This window comes from Sinohyriopsis cumingii, chromosome 2 (genome assembly GCF_028554795.1).
Source record: "Sinohyriopsis cumingii isolate HCF-2022 chromosome 2, ASM2855479v2, whole genome shotgun sequence".
NCBI lineage: Eukaryota > Metazoa > Mollusca > Bivalvia > Unionida > Unionidae > Sinohyriopsis > Sinohyriopsis cumingii.
In genome coordinates, this window is record NC_142962.1 from 70904431 (window position 1) to 70922187 (window position 17757).

Below are 17757 nucleotides of genomic sequence, written 5' to 3' on the forward strand. Positions count from 1 at the left end.
TGACAAGTTTGATGTCGTATTTACAAAATGGAGAGGAACATTAACAAAGCATCAATCTACCCCATGAATAAGAACACTTTTATTAGAGTAGTCTTCTCAGAAAAAGAAAAGTGCATGATAATAAAAGAGTGAGAAGCTCATGTGCAGAATAACTAAAAGGTAATATAGAACCGTTCGACATGAATGGTTCATATTTCTCCATAATAATAAAAAATCAGGTTGAGAATTATTTGACCAAGCAAATGTTGGATGAGATAAGGATTTCTTGTCAGTTTTATCAGAAACATGATTCCCAAAAGTTGTGGCAGATTGAGATTTGGATGTACCCATCTGAGACGATTGGAAAGTTGTTTGTTTTGCTGCTGTTGTTTTTGTACAAAAAGCCTGCTGAGTGGAATACTTACTGACAAAGGAAACTTTGCCTGTCAAGGAATAACAGTTGACCAAGCTACGAACAACATTTTCTGAAGTTTGGACCTTTAGGTCATCAAAGTAGGATTTAACGGCACTATAGACTCAGTTCTTGAACTCATCAATTAGTATGAATTGTCTGAAGTTAATTAGTCTTGACAAAGCTTTTTGGAAGAGAATCACCTATTACATAATTGTTGTTTTCTCCTGCAAATTCGACAAGGGTCTGTCCATTTTCTCTTTTTTTACAGTTCCTAAACCATTGTCGATATATCTCAGGTACCAACTCAAACCCTTCAACATACATTCATTAAACGCATCATAATCAGCACTTTGCTATACCGACAGCGAAATAAGACTTCGCGAGCTTTGACAATAATTGCACATTGTGATAATAGAGTCCAATGCCCTTGACCATTTCAGATTATAGCAATTTTTCTTTCAAAAAGAGGAGACTATTTATCTACTTCTTTTTCTTTTAATAGGAGTACTAACATAATATTTCTAGTAACATCAAAACCTGATTGTGAGTGTAAAGGTGTGTGTATGTGTGTGTGTTTGCTTTCCACTTGCCAGCTATAATTCGTTCGACTAAAATTGAAATCCCCTCTTCTTCCTTATCTCTATTTCGCTGCGTCTGTAATCCCTACATTTGCGTTTTCCTATCAAACTCTACATCACCCTCTCTGGAACTGCATTTCTATTTATTCATTCTGCAGCTGCATTTGTCTCTTTCCTGTTTCTGAAGCGGCATATCTTTTACTTCTTTCTCCAATTACATTTGCTTCTCTCTTTCCTCTTTCTCTAACTGCAGTCGCATTTGTTTCTCTTCTTTCTCTTTCTCAAGCTGACGTTTTCTTAAATCTGTTTCCATTTGGTGTTTTAATTTCAATTCTATTGATTTCATTACAGAGCCATATTCAGGTAGAGATTTACGAATCAAACCCAAAGCACCTTTAGCTAAGAAATTCTTCTTTACAAAATATTGGACTAGTCATTTTATTTCTTGTATCACGGAATTGTATAAATCCTTTTATTTATTAAATACACGTACTCAGGTTTCCATTTTTAGTTAACAACGATACCCGAGGGTTATTTATGTATATTGTATAATATTTCGAAACAGTGAGTTCTGTTCATCCTATGCCACACGGTTAAAGTGCTTTCGATGGGAAGAACCGAATACTTACAGCGCGCAGACATAGTATGGCGACATCATCTGTGCATAAATGCTTCACTGTAAGACTAAATCAACACATTATGGAACGTCTTGTCAGTGAGCTTTCTACTTTAAGGACTTGCACATCTTCAGATGTAGAGGTATGTGAGTTATTTATTAATTTCTTGTGTATATGTTATAATTATTGTACTACCACGTTTATTTTTCAATATTTTCTATGTAGCTTCGGCTTACGTATTATGATGCAAATATGTTCTATTCTTGTTTGCAACTTAGCAAGAGATTTATATTATCAATATAAAGTTGCATTTTTAAGAAACGTTTAGTACCGTAGGATTCTTATCGGGCACGGGTAGGATTACTTCTGAACCTGTGTACTGTTTTGTAATATTGTTTTGTAATATTGTGCCAATAATGTAAGCTATGTAATCTGTATTACTTACCGTATTCAACGGCATTACGTTTTATCGTATATGCCCGTGTCATGCATAGTACATGGTGTTAGATGTATTTTCAGCTGATCGGAGTCGTAGCTGTGGAGCTGGTCAGAGTCGACTTGGTACCAGCTGAAGAGCTAACCATAGAAGTTGACCATAGCAGCTGTAAAGCTTAACCATAGCAGATGTAGAGCTGAGTTAACAGCGTTACTGACGTATTGGAGGGTGCTGATTGCTTAATCGACCAAGGAATTGAATGGTGCTAGGTGACTACCTGGAATACTGACTGCTTGGCTGACCAGTGTGACTGGTAGCCAATTTTGCTGGTGACGGGAGTTTGTAACTTCATTCATGTAATCTTTTAGCTGTTGGCTGTTTTTTTTTGTTGTTTTTTTGTTGTTGTAATACCCAGTGTTTTGCGATTGTATAGATATTTGGTACATCTGGCCCATGTTTTCGTCATTTTACTATTTGAGTAAAATACCACATTTTTTCGCTAGTTGAGTGAATACATTTTACTCTATCAGTAAAGTACCACATCTTTTACTATTTGAGTAAAACACATCATTCTTTTCGTCGTGTGAAATCGCTGTGAATCATTCACCTTTGTCCTTGTACTGTGTAAGGTCATTTATTTGTATTCAAATTTGTTGCATTATTAGGTTCGTTATTATATTAATTTGTCAAATATTTGGATCTTATACACGCGCGTATTAATCATAATTCTTTTCCCAGTCGTCATTTGTCATTAAACATTGTATTTGCATCACCATCAAAAGTGTTCTGTTGTAAATCCGAAATCCAACCCGGTTGTCTTGTTGTCTTGTTACATCTTGCTTGGTTAAAGAAGTATTCAAATAAAAAAGATCATACTGCCTGGCAAGCTGGAGCAATTATCCCTTTTTAATGACTGTAACCTTTCCTTGGTAGAATTTAAAATAAAATTCTCCACTTTAGATGAAATTGTGAAAACTTGATTTTCACTATACATTTCTCAAATATGTTAAACAATAAATGTGACTGAGAAATCCTTGATGAGCCCCCAATTTGTTGTTACGACTATACATCTTAAACGAAGTAACACAAAAGAGCGAAAAGCAACAAGATTTTGCTAAATTCAAAATATAATTTATTTCCGTTGAATACTAATTGAAAATTCAAATAAAATCAACAACAACGTATTGGGAATTAAATCCCAAACAGTCCTAACAATTCAATAATATAATCCAAAATGTCATTGGTTGAATTCGCTATAAATCCAAAATTAATGTTTTAGTCCAAGAAATATTATTGAGCAGTTTGTAATTCTAGTGAATAATAATTTGAATATATAAATCAAACAAAACTATAAACTTAAGACAACAATAAGACTGATTCTGCCACGAATTTTCAGGCAAGAATGGGTAATTGTTCAAGCAAACAACACTGTATAAAAAGCTAAGACACAATAATAGAACCATGATGTAGGTCAGATTCCTTCCTAAAACATTTAAAGTTGTCAACAAATTTTGGAATTTCCACGTGAAAAACTAATATCATACAATCAGAGGTAAACACGTTTACTGCCATTGATAATCTATCCTCATACATAAATATTTGCTTTGTAATATGTTGTCTAAAAATAAATGCCAATGGTCAGGTTTGCCATTAACTTGAGTTTGGTCAAAAGTCAAGTACAAAATACAAATATACATAACATATAATAATTATGAAAAGCCAACAAACAATACAATTTAAATCTACATAACAAATCACATGTATTTACTAAACCTGTTCCACAAAGCTTTCATCCTCGTAATAAGATGTGGTCAGATAAAGTTAGAGTGACGCCATATTGTTAAATCTGGTTTGTTGAAGAAAAATCCCAGTCATGACGTAATATCTCCAGTTGACGAAAGGACTTGTGCATTACCCTAAGTAGTTGTTTTCCCTGATCACAGAAAGGCCCAACATGTTGAGTACACTAACAGTATAGTGAAATCTGGAAGCCATTTATATAAAACTGATAAAACTAACATCTACAGGACTTGTAATAACTCAAGCCTTAACACGTCACTAGCTACACAAAAACAAAACACATGTAGTATCTATCACTCAGATGTAACTGGGAAACACTGACAGATGAGTTTAAAACATTTTCAAACAATGTAAAGTTTTCAAAACAATATTCTTCTAAGATAGTCGATGTACGCCGATAAACTTTTTATCAGTGTTTTAGGCCCAACACCAGCTTGATCGACATCATGCACGATATATTACACTGTCATATAGTGGATTAGCACGTGTTCAACAACCGACCCGAAAACAAAGGCTGATTATCAAGGTGTAACTGTTAGCGTTAAAAACAAACTACCTGCCACGAGAGTGAGTATGCAACTTTCCAAGCGGTACCGTATATGCCCTCCCAAAAGAATAACAAATTAGAAAGGGTAAATAATATAATTGACATAAATTTGCTTATTAATTGATAATTTTGACATACGCGTTACAACAGACTTGAAGCCCAGTTCCGTTTTTTTTTTGTGGTGGTGGTGGTGGGGGACATGTGGTTTACTCAGGTCTCATCCTTTATCTTGACTTAAAAGAGTCTAATTTCGTCATCATAGAATTTCTCAAAATGAATCTGGGAAAATTATGGGAATACATTTCAACAAGATTTGGTTTTAAATATTTAGTTCTAAAACAAAAATAGCAGGCTAGAACGATTTTCTTCGCGACCAAAGACAAAGGTCTAAAAGGATAAAAACTGAGCCAATCACCTACTCAAATGAGTATGATAGCGGTGTTTGATTGGTTGAATGCCAGGGATTATGTCTTGTCGAAATTATCAATACGCAGTAAGCAGTTTTCTCTCTCTCTCTCACACACACACACACACACACACACACACACACAAACACATACACATACCAAAGAAATGTGTGGTTTAAAAAGTGTTTATTTTTTATGCCTAAATTATTACACCGGAAACTGACCGGCAACTGAATATTAACTAACTAAACCTACGTCGTCCGGAATTTTAAAACGCCGTGATTGATTTTCGCTTCGATTTAAATTCTGTATTAATCAAACCTTTCAGGTAAATGATGGTGTGTACCAAAGGCAACAGATTATCGGCTAACCAGCTTTCTTTGTTTGGTTATTGTACGACGTGTTACTTCTTCAAACACCTCAACCGATAATCGGTTGAGGTGTTTGAAGTTACCAGCAGCGCTTTGGACACAACTATAACAGCGATAATACTATGAGAATCTGCTGACTTTGGTGCAGTACGTATTTTTTTAATTTATAAAAGCTCTTAAAAGTACGCATACATTAAAAAGACGTACCTTGAATGGACAATTCGGTAAAATATGGCGGCTCAAATTTTCCGCAGTACATCACTTCCGTTGACATAGGTTGTTGGCCTTTGTAATAAGGACCCGTCTAAAGAGGCATTTACATCCGTAATGCAACTAAACTCCGCAAACGGCAAACCAAAACAAGGATCGTCTCAAACGATATAAATAATAACACTACAGCCACTGGATGGTTTGAAAATAAAAAAATCATAATAAGTTTTTCAAATAGGGTTAATAACTTTGACTCAATATCATATTCACCGAAAGAAAGAATAAATGTATCAGTCAGCAATGAATCACAGTACGTAAATTAACAAATCAATTGATCAGGTCAAATTTAGGCCTATTTCGACTGTACTGTTCGAAGACATTACGCGGAATAAATGACTAAATAACTGCATCTTTAAACCGTTACACGTTATCTTTCTTTCATCTCTCACTTCTGTCTCTTGTTTTAGAAGAGACGGTTGTACAACTGGTTTGTCACGTAAGAAGAACCTAAACGATAAAGACTGCAAAAACCCTACAAGAAACCAAACAACTTTTAGATAATATTCAAGAGATGAAAACCAGAGATAATGCTGGGTGGGGCGACGAAAATCATATCTTAGAGAAATCTTATGACTGCGACTTTCTTTCCAAGTTTTATATAATAAGTATTCGTTTATCCACTCTTCACCCCATCTCCTGTTGCGTCGTTTGGACATTGCTTTTATTGGTGGTAAATTATTGTTAGGTAAAACTGGTTGTAGATACTATAATTTAAAATTGGTTGTAGACACAATAAAGTAAAACTGGTTGTAGATACTATTATGTAAAATTGGTTGTATAAACTATTAGGTAAACTGGTTGTATACACTATTAGGTAAAACTGGTTGGTTGTAGATACTATTAGGTAAAACTGGTCGTAGATATCGTTAGGTAAAACTGGTTGTATATACTATTATGTACAATTGGTTGTATATACTATTAGGTAAAACTGGTTGGTTGTATATACCATTAGGTAAAACTGGTTGTATATACTATTAGGCAAAACTGTTTGGTTGTAGATACTATTAGGCAAAACTAATTGTAGATATTATTAGGTAAAACTGGTTGTATATACTATTACGTATAAGTGGTTGCATAAACTATTATGTAAAATTGGTTGTACATACTGTTAGGTTAAATTGGTTGTTTATAATATTATGTACAATTAGTTGTATATATTATTAGGTAAACTTGGTTGTACATACTATTATATAAAATTGGTTGTATATACTATTATCTAAAACTGGTTGTATAAATGATTATGTAAAATTGCTTGTATATACCATTATGTTAAATTGGTTGTAGATACTATTAGGTAAAACTGGTTGTATATAGTATTATGTAAATTTGGTTTTATATAGTATGAGGTAAAACTGGTTGTATATACTATTAGGTAAAACTGGATGTATATACTATTATGTAAAACTGGTTGTATGTACTATTAGGTAAAACAAGTTGTACATACTATTATGTAAATTTGGTTTTATATACTATGAGGTATAACTGGCTGTATATACTATTAGTTAAAACTGGTTGTATATACTATTAGGTAAAACTGGTTGTATATACTATTATGTAAATTTGGTTCTATATACTATGAGGTAAAACTGATTGTATATACTATTAAGTAATCATTATATCATTAATAAATATATATATATATATATATATATATATATATATATATATATATATATATATATATAGTAAAACTTGTTGTAGAAAGTATTAGGTGAAACTTGTTGTATATACTATTAGGTAAAACTGGTTGTTTATATTGTTAGGTAAAACTACTTGCATTTACTATTATGTAAAACTGGGTTGTATATACTATGATGTAAAACTCGTTGTTTATACTATTAGGTAAAACTGGTTGTAGATACTATTAGGTAAAACTGGTTGTATATATTATTAGGTAAAACTTGTTGCAGATAATGTTAGGTAAAACTTGTTAAATATACAATTAGGTAAAACTGGTTGTATATATCATTAAGAATAACATGCTGTAGATACTATTAGGTAAAACTGGTTGTATATATTATCATGTAAAATTTGTTGTGTATACTATTATCTAAAACTGATTGTACATGCTATTAGGTAAAACTGGTTGTATATACTATTATGTAAAATTGTTTGCATATACTATTATGTAAAATTGGTTGTAGATACTATTTGATAAAACTGGTTGTATATACTATTATGTAAAATTGGTTGTATATACTATTATGTGAAATTGGTTGTAGATACTATCAGGTAAAGCTGGTTGAAGACACTATTAGGTAAAGCTGTTTGTAGACACTATTGGGTAAAATTGGTTGTAGATACTATTAGGTAAAATTGGTTGTATATACTATTAGGTAAAATTGGTTGTATATACCATTAGGTAAATTTGGTTGTATATACAATTAGGTAAATGTGGTTGTATATAATATTAGGTAAATCTGGTTGTATATAGTATTATGTAAAATTGGTTGTATATACTATTAGGTAAAAATTTTTGCTAATACTGTTAGGTCAAATTGGTTGTATATACTATTAGGTAAAACTGGTTGTAGATACTATTATGTGGAATTTGTTGTATATGCTATTATGAAAAATTGGTTGTAGGTACTATTAGTTAAAACTGGTTGTAGATAGTATTAGGGATAACTGGTTGTAAAACCATAATGTAAAACTGGTAGTAGATAGCATTAGATAAAACTGGTTGTATATACTATTATGCAAAACTGGTTGTATATACAATTATGTAAAATTGTTTGTATATACTATTAGGTATACTGGTTTTAATTGCTATTATGTAAAATCAGTTATATATACTATTATGTAAAATCGGTTATATATACTATTATGTAAAATTGGTTGTAGATACCAATAGGTAAAATTGGTTGCAGATACTATTAGGTAAAATTGGTTGTATATACTATTAGATAAAATTGGTTGTATATACTATTATGTAGAATTGGTTGTATACGCTATTATGTAAAATTGGTTGTAGGTACTATTAGGTAAAACTGGTTGTATACACTATTAGGTAAAACTGGTTGTATACGCTATTATGTAAAATTCGTTGTAGATACTATTAGGTAAAACTGGTTGTTGAAACTATTAGGTAAAATTGGTTGTAGATACTATTAGGTAAAACTGGTTGTATATACTATTATGTAAAATCGGTTATATATAATATTATGTAAAATCGGTTATATATACTATTATGTAAAATTGGTTGTAGATGGTATAAGGTAAAGCTGGTTGTAGATACTGTTAAGTAAAATTGGTTGTAGATACTATTATGTAAAACTGGTTGTATATACTATTATGTAAATCTTGTTTTATATACTATTAGATAAACCTAGTTGTATATAATGTTAGGTAAAACTAGTTGTTTATACTATTAGGTAAAAATAGTTGCATATACTATTATGTAAAACTGGTTGTATATACTATTATGTAAATCTGGTTTTATCTACTATTAGGTAAACCTAGTTGTATATACTGTTAGGTAAAAGTAGTTGTTTATACTATTAGGTAAAAATGGTTGGATATACTATTATGTAAAATCGGTTATATATAATATTATGTAAAATCGGTTATATATACTATTATGTAAAATTGGTTGTAGATGGTATAAGGTAAAGCTGGTTGTAGATACTGTTAAGTAAAATTGGTTGTAGATACTATTATGTAAAACTGGTTGTATATACTATTATGTAAATCTTGTTTTATATACTATTAGATAAACCTAGTTGTATATAATGTTAGGTAAAACTAGTTGTTTATACTATTAGGTAAAAATAGTTGCATATACTATTATGTAAAACTGGTTGTATATACTATTATGTAAATCTGGTTTTATACACTATTAGGTAAACCTAGTTGTATATACTGTTAGGTAAAAGTAGTTGTTTATACTATTAGGTAAAAATGGTTGGATATACTATTATGTAAAACTGGTTGTATATACTATTATGTAAATTTGGTTTTATATACTATTAGGTAAACCTAGTTGTATATACTGTTAGGTAAAACTAGTTGTTTATACTATCATGTAAAATTGGTTGTATATAGTATTATGTAAAACTGGTTGGATATACCATTATGCAAAACTGGTTGTATATATTATTATGTGAAACTGGTTGTAGATACAATTAGGTAAACCTAGATATATATATACTGTTAGGTAATCTAGTTGTTTATAATATTAGGCAAAACTAGTTGTTTATACTATTAGGTAAAAGTAGTTGTTTATACTATTAGGTAAAACTGGTTGTATATACTATTAGGTAAAACTGGTTGTAGATACTATTAGGTAAAACTGGTTGTACATATTGTTAGGTAAAACTGGTTGTAGATACTATTAGGTAAAACTGGTCTTATATATTTTTAGGTACAACTTATTGTAGATAATATTAGGTAAAACTGGTTAGATATTCTATTAAGCAAAACTGGTTGTATATACTATTAGGTAAAACTGGTTGTATATACTATTAGGTAAAACTGGTTGTATATACTATTAGGTAAAACTGGTTGTATATACTATTAGGTAAAACTGGTTTTAGATACTAAAATGTAAAACTGGTTGTATATAATAGTAGGTAAAACTGGTTGTATTTACTATAATGTAAAACTGGTTGTATATATTACTAGGTAAAATTTGTTATAAATACTATTATGTAATACTAATTATAGATACCTTTAGGTAAAACTGGTTGTTGCTACTATTAGGTAAAACTGCTTGTATATACTATTATATAAAATTGGTTGTATATACTATTATGTGTAATTGGTTGCAGATACTATTAGGTAAAACTGGTTGTAGACACTATTATGTAAAATTGTTTGTAGATACTATTAGGTAAAACTGGTTGTAGGTACTATTTAAAACTATTTGTAGATACTATTATGTAAAACTGGTTGTTTATACTATTACGTAAAATTGGTTGTTGATACTTTTATATAAAACTGCTTTATATGTTATTAGGTAAAACTGATTGTATATACTATTATGTAAAACTGGTTGTATATATTATTAGGTAAATCTTGTTGCAGATACTATTATGTAAAACTGGTTTTATATACTATCAGGGAAAATTGGTTGTATATACTATTAGGTAAAACTGGTTGTAGACACTATTATGTAAAATTGCTTGTAGATACTATTAGGTATAACTGGTGGTAGATACTATTAGGTAAAACTGGTTGTATACACTAATATGTAAAACTGGTTGTATATATTATTAGGTAAAATTTGTTGCAGATTCTATTAGGTAAAACTGGTTTTAGATACTATTAGGGAAAATTAGTTGTATATACTATTAGGTAAAACTGGTTGTAGATACTAATATATATTATTGGTTGGAGATAATATTATGTAAAATTGGTTGTAGGTACTATTAGGTAAAACTGGTTGTATATACTAGTATGTAAAACTGGTTGTATATACTATTATGTTAAGTTGGTTGTATATGCTATTATGTAAAGTTGGTTGTATATACTATTATATAAATTTTGTTGTCAATAGTATTAGGTAATACTGGTTTTATACATTATTATGTAAAACTGGTTGCAGATACTATTAGGTAAAACTGGTTGCATATACTATTATGTAAAATCGGTTATAGATACTATTATGTAAATTGGTTGTATATACTATTAGGTAAAACTGGTTGCAGATACTATTAGGTAAATCTAGTTTTATATACTATTAGGTAAAATGGGTTGTATATGCTGTTAGGTAAAACTGGTTGTAGATACTATTATGTAAAATTGGTTGTAGATACTATCAGATAAAACTGGTTGTTTATACTATTATGTAAAACTGGTTGTATATACTATTATGTAAAATCTGTTGAAGATAGTATTAGGTAAAACTGGTTGTATTACTATTATGCTAAATTGGTTGTATATACTATTATGTAAAATTGGTTTTAGATACTATTAGGTAAAACTGGTTGTAGATACTATAAGGTAAAACTGATTGTAGATACTATTATGTAAAATTGGTTGTAGATAATATTATGTAAAATTGGTTGTAGATACTATTAGGTTAAATTGGTTATTAGATACTATTATGTAAAACTGGTTTTATATACTATTAGGTAAAACTGGTTGTATATACCATTATGTAAAATTGGTTGTAGATACTATTATGTAAAATTGGTAGTAGATACTGTTATGTTAAACTGATTGTATATACTATTATGTAAACTTTCTATATATTATTAGGTCAAACTGATTGTAGATACTATTTGGTAAAACTATCACACAAAGGTCACCTGATTTAAACCTCTCATTGTGATATTGCAAGTAATAACACTTTTATGTTTATTTTACCAGTCATTTTGTGTGTCTAGGTGTGTCCCTGATTGAATATGGTATGATAGTATGGCTATAATATAGATGGGATATAACTCTTCGGTCACAAGTGACAACTGAAAATGTTTTAATTGGGATCAAAGACAACGGAAAATGGATTCAGTGAACTGGAAATGTATTTTCATTCTTGTTTAAATTTGATAGCTTACCTTTAGTAAGCGATGCCATATTTCTTTTATTTCTCCGCACAATACTTTTGCGTGGTAATTGTGATATTTTTGTCTAAATTTACCAACTGACATTTAACTTACAATCCCAATAACGATTAATGTTTCTCTCTTTAGTGACTAATATAGGTATACGTCACTAATCACTAATGCATAGCTTAATTTTACTGTTAGTTATTTAGAGATGAATTTTTACTGTTAAGTAGATTAAAAGCAAAAAGAATAAAGTATGTGCTGTATTTTCCCGAGATACCCAAACGGAACATGTTGTGTTGAAACCAAAGTCTTCATGGGCATCCGTATGAATTTTTTTCGGGTGGGTGGGTGGGATGGAGTGGAAGCCATAATCCGGGCATGGTGGGGAAGCCAAAAATCAATGTAGTATATTTATATACTGTACAAAGAATTATTTAAAAATGCTGCAACTGCCCACCCCTTCCAACGCCCAAGAATGTCCACAAATTTGTTAATTGCAAAAGGATAAATACATGTGTACCAACAAGCAAACGTTTAATAACATTTATGTATAGTTTATAGTACATGGCGAGGTGTTGTGGTGGCCGAGAGGTCAGAAGTTGTAGAATGTGTACAATGTCAGAACCATTTGGCATTTACATTGTATGCTCATACAAGATGTTTCAATCCCATTACTAGCTCTGAAGACGGCAGTTTGTTTTAAATATATTTTATTGTCGTTTATTTAACAATATGGGATTGGTATATAAGTTAACTAAACTCTATCGGTCCTTTCCCAGAATACATAAAAACGATTTAATGATCCATTTAAAAGAATATTTCGACCATATCGGACAAAAGCGGTAAAAAATTACACATTAAAAGAAATAGAACGCTTCAAAGCAAAGCAAAAGAAAAAGAGAGTAACATTGAGAGAAAGCACAAGGCAGTAAAGACATTGCAATGACTACAGCCAATGTTGTTCATTTCATTGAATAGGATATCACTGGAAGTATTGAAAACGTCCAGTGTCGTGGATATAATTATGAATATTTAGAAAGATTACAGTAGTTGTTCAGTGCGAAGACACATTCCAATGCAAGTCTAGAGTTACCTATGGAGTTTGACTATTTCATTATTTTCATATAAATTGGCACATTTATTCTTCAAGTGATTTATTAAATTATATAAAGTAGAGAAAAAACACAAGGACTTTGTACGTTTTAAATAAGGGGCAATAGTACATGATAGCTTTCAACATATATATTATTATAACTATACGCACATATAGGAGAGTTAACTAGGTTCAGTCTGTAAAGGTCAGATTTAAGGGAGCTACACGTTTGTCTAAGTTTAGTGTGAATGACACTAACGTGACCTTTGTCAATATCAGAGATTACGAATAATTTGGATCTTGCGAGAGAGTGTTTCAAAGATCAGTCATACATAGGAAAAAAGTCGTCTGAAGAATCTAAGGTCTGGTAGGGATGTGTGTGATGCTTTCAGAGTTGAGTAGACGGTCATCAACAACAATGCACCTGCCATGACCAACACAGATGAGATAAAGGACAAGTGTTATGAAGACATTTAGTTTCTTATTGCAGAAATACTGAAGGCAGACTGTAGCGGTTACTACTGGTGGTGTGGTATTATGAGGTTGTACCGTCTTACAAGGTGTCCGCTTTATTTGGCTATCGTTATCTAGAGAGTGATTGCCCTCGGTATTGTTGCCCGGATCGAGTAAACATTAAAATAAAGTGTGAAATTATAGATGGAATAAAAAGAGATCTGAGCAGATATATAGAACAGAATGACACGATCCCCGTACATGAAAAAAAACAAAATAATTTAATAAATTACATAAACAACTTGGATAATACATTACATTAGAAAGATACACTTCTTTTTGGAATAAATCTTTCACCAAATTTCAAACACAAATATATTTATATAAATAGCCGATCTGTTTTAAATGATAGAATTAGTTCATCATATAATCGAGTGAACGATCGAAGTCATTGCCTTGTACAACTTCATAACCTGCTTATTCCGGTCAACTCCAACTTCACTGTGTTGGTTGTTCTCGGTCCTTTCGCTTTTTCCCTTTTGTTACCTCCCTGCTGTCTCGCCTCTTTTCGGCCCTCAGACTTTGTGTGCGTAGGTGGATACGTAAGTGCGTAGATACTTAGATAAGTAGGTACGTCGATATGTCTGTGGATACTTCCGTAAATACGTCCGCGGAGCTATTTCCCCTTTCAAAATAAACAGAAGTAACCTAAATAGATGGATACGTAAGTTCGTATATACGTACATACTTGGATCAGTAGGTACGTGGATACGTCAGTAGGTAGTCCGCGGATACGTTAGTGGATACTCCCGTGGATACTTCATTGGATATGTCCGTGGAGCTATTTCCTCGTACAGAATAAACAGAGAAGCGACCTAAATCTTCTGTTAGTTGTCCTACTGGGAACATATCATTCCTCCCCTCTCGTGATGTCAGATATCGTTCTATCGGAATTCAAACAGACACAAGGCTGTCTGGTCCAGCTAAATATGGCAGACCATAAACAAACCTAGTTTCACAAGATTAATGTACTTCCTAATGGCTGTTTCATTACTGATTCCCATTAACATTACACGAGACATAACGGTTTCGTTCGCGTCTCAATAACACAAATTTATGTATGAAACTCATTATATGGTTTAACTACTTTATTTTCAGCGAATATCCACATTCAGGTCTCTAGCATACGTGAAATCATCTAAGATCGGTGAATTCAAACGGATTCTCGTAACTCATATCAACTAAAGTAATGCATGAAATTCTTAGATACCTATAAGAATCAAGACGACAAATTCAAACAATTCGTCAAACTTTTATAAAGAAGATCATTGTACGAATTCAGATAGATTAACTCAAAAATAGTTACACTCATTTCAAGAGAACTGATCATAGAATTCAACCAAATAAATTCATGCAAATATAGACAACTAAATTTAAGCAAATTATTACATTGGTATCAACAAACTATATGAAATTGGCGCAAATACCTTGTGCTTTCAAGCTTTGCTCGCTTCTACCGCCAAATTGTGTCCGTTGACTTTCCAGACATCCGTTCCTTTTTGAGAAATGTTTTACGAGATAATTTCTTCCAAATTCAGTCTCGGAGTCCCTTATGGTTTCACTCTTGCAGGAAAATTGCAGACTGACTATAATTTTTTCGATGAGGGAAATTTAACTCCAAGAAATTTTCGTGTCGGAACCACACCCCTTATTTAGCGTAACCAATCAGGATTAAATATATTTATCGCCTTTTATAACAAGCCGCCAAATTTGAGTCAGCATGACTAATATAATTCCAAACAACAGATATCGAAAATGTAAAATCTGACAGTTCCGATATAACATCGAAGGTACCCTTCCCTTTTCTAGTCGTCTAACGGTTAAGTAAACGAAGGCTTAATTAGGAATCACTTCCTCTCCCGACACAGACATTATAAATCATTGCAGTTTAGCCAAGTTACAAGCGCCTGTCCCCATAAATCTAATTAATTGTCCTCTGGCCCAAATTAATGTGTTCTTCATTGATCGACAGAAAATTGCATCCTTATATAGAAAAACGTATCCTACTTGGTGACTTTACTGCTAGCGTTGGCCCTGATCACCAGACATGGCCAAATGTCATTGGCAGAAATGGCGTTGGCAAATGCAATAACATTACGGGCTCCTACTGAGAAAATGCGCTGAACATGACCTCCTAATCACCAGCACAGTTTCCAGTTTGCCAGACCGCAATAAGATGTCTTAGATGCACTCATGCTCATAATCTCCAAGCTTTGTATCCAATCCACTGATCACGTTCCACAATAGCCGGACCGTTTATCAGAGCACGAGAGAGAGAGAGTGAGAGAGAGAGAGAGAGAGTTTTTCATTTCGTCTCTGTATACCTATGTAGTTCCCAGTCTTTTCCCCTATAGTTATTGTATACTGTGAGAGGGGCTTCAAATCACTCATGCGCCATGATTAACACGAATAAATACAAAACACTTGGCAAAGACGTATTCGTTAGTGATGTTAGCAGATATATTCTTGTCCAGCGGCTTAATTACCTACACGGTTTAGTAAATACCTAATACGAGAGGGAGATGGCAAGGTTGCCGAAAATTTCCATATCGTTAATATAAGTAAGAACTAGTAAAAAGCGCAACAATAGACCTTAAATGTCTGACGGTATTTTGTTGCTACTGAATTTCTATTTAAAAAAAAACCACTTCGGCTTTTTAGCCATTTTATAAGTTTACTAGCAATTCCATATTTTTAAAGAGATAAACTAACCTTTTCATCCATACCCGTTAGAATCTTTACTGACATCAATTTACTAAATACTATGTTCGATAAGAGAAATAAATCTGTGCTAATATTTGTCAAAATGGACTTCATGTGTTTTATGGTGACAGTTAACATGGCGGTCCATTATGTTTGTGGGGAGTTTTTATTTCATTGGACTTGTGCAAGGGACTCTTTCTAGCATACACGTGATTGAGTGAATTGGATTTTACGACGCACTATTACGATGCACCAAATAAAAGTCCTTTAGGTGCATCAAACCCCTATACACATGAAAGTGTTTGGCATATTGGTCACCGTGAAAACACTTTGGCAATTCAGTTATTTTCAATCTCACAGATTTAATGCGATGGAAAGATGAAAGAGTGAAAGTCTGTACAAGCAGCTAGAAAACAGATTAACTTTAGGCAACATGAACTAGATTAGAGCAAAATGATCCGTTGGTGTGACATAGTGCCGGAAAATTAGTCAAATCATTGAAACTATACATGTATTGTACAAAGCAGCTGAAAAATACATTAGAATATAAACTCGTTTAGCATGCATCGTCCAAAGAGTTCTAACATTAGAACAATTTGATGTTTGGAATGGATGTTAACGCGGATCTAAAAACACGACAAATTTCAATCTGCTAATTACAAAGGTTTAGTGCCAGTAGCCTGGCAATATTCTCTTTAAAATGTAGGTACATTTGCTTTTGAAATCAGAAAATAGAATATGCTTCATCAGAAATATCTGAAGTATGTTGGAACGAAATCACAAAAGATTGGTCCCTGCTGACTTTAAATTAGAATAGCCAATGAAATATCAGTATAAAAAACGTAGCTAGAGCTGTCTTGATAATTACGCATGGATTATCACCATTTCTGGCATTTAATATCAGTATATAAAACGTAGCTAGAGCTGTCTTGATAATTACGCATGGATTATCACCATTTCTGGCATTTAATATCAGTATAAAAAACGTAGCTAGAGCTGTTTTGATAATTACATGGATTATCACCATTTCTGGCATTTAATATCAGTATGTGGCGATTAGTCAGATTTATCAGACAAATTAAAATAAGTAAATTTGAAATAAAGCAAGATCAGCTGAAATAAAATAAAAAAACGTATGGAAAATGACAAGATTCTAGCCCAAGGGAAAATATAGATATTCAAATTAAACAAATCAAATACGATCTATGCATACTAAAGCTGCACGATGTAAATAGTGGACTAAGGAAAACCTCAAAGGATACACAAAGGTGAGAACGATTGAAACTTACAGAAATCAAATTTAAAAAATAGCATCAAATGAAGCAAGAAAAAATCAAATGAGGAAAAACGAAGGTAAAATTAAATGGGATACAGTAGACTGAAAATATTATACACCACACATGTAAATGTTAAGGACAAATAAAACAAACAAAATGACGAGTGACACATTGAAGTGAAAAAAGAAATAAACGATATTTACAAGAAGCAAGCTAGAATTAAATCAGTTGATGAATCATAAAGTGAAACAATGAAA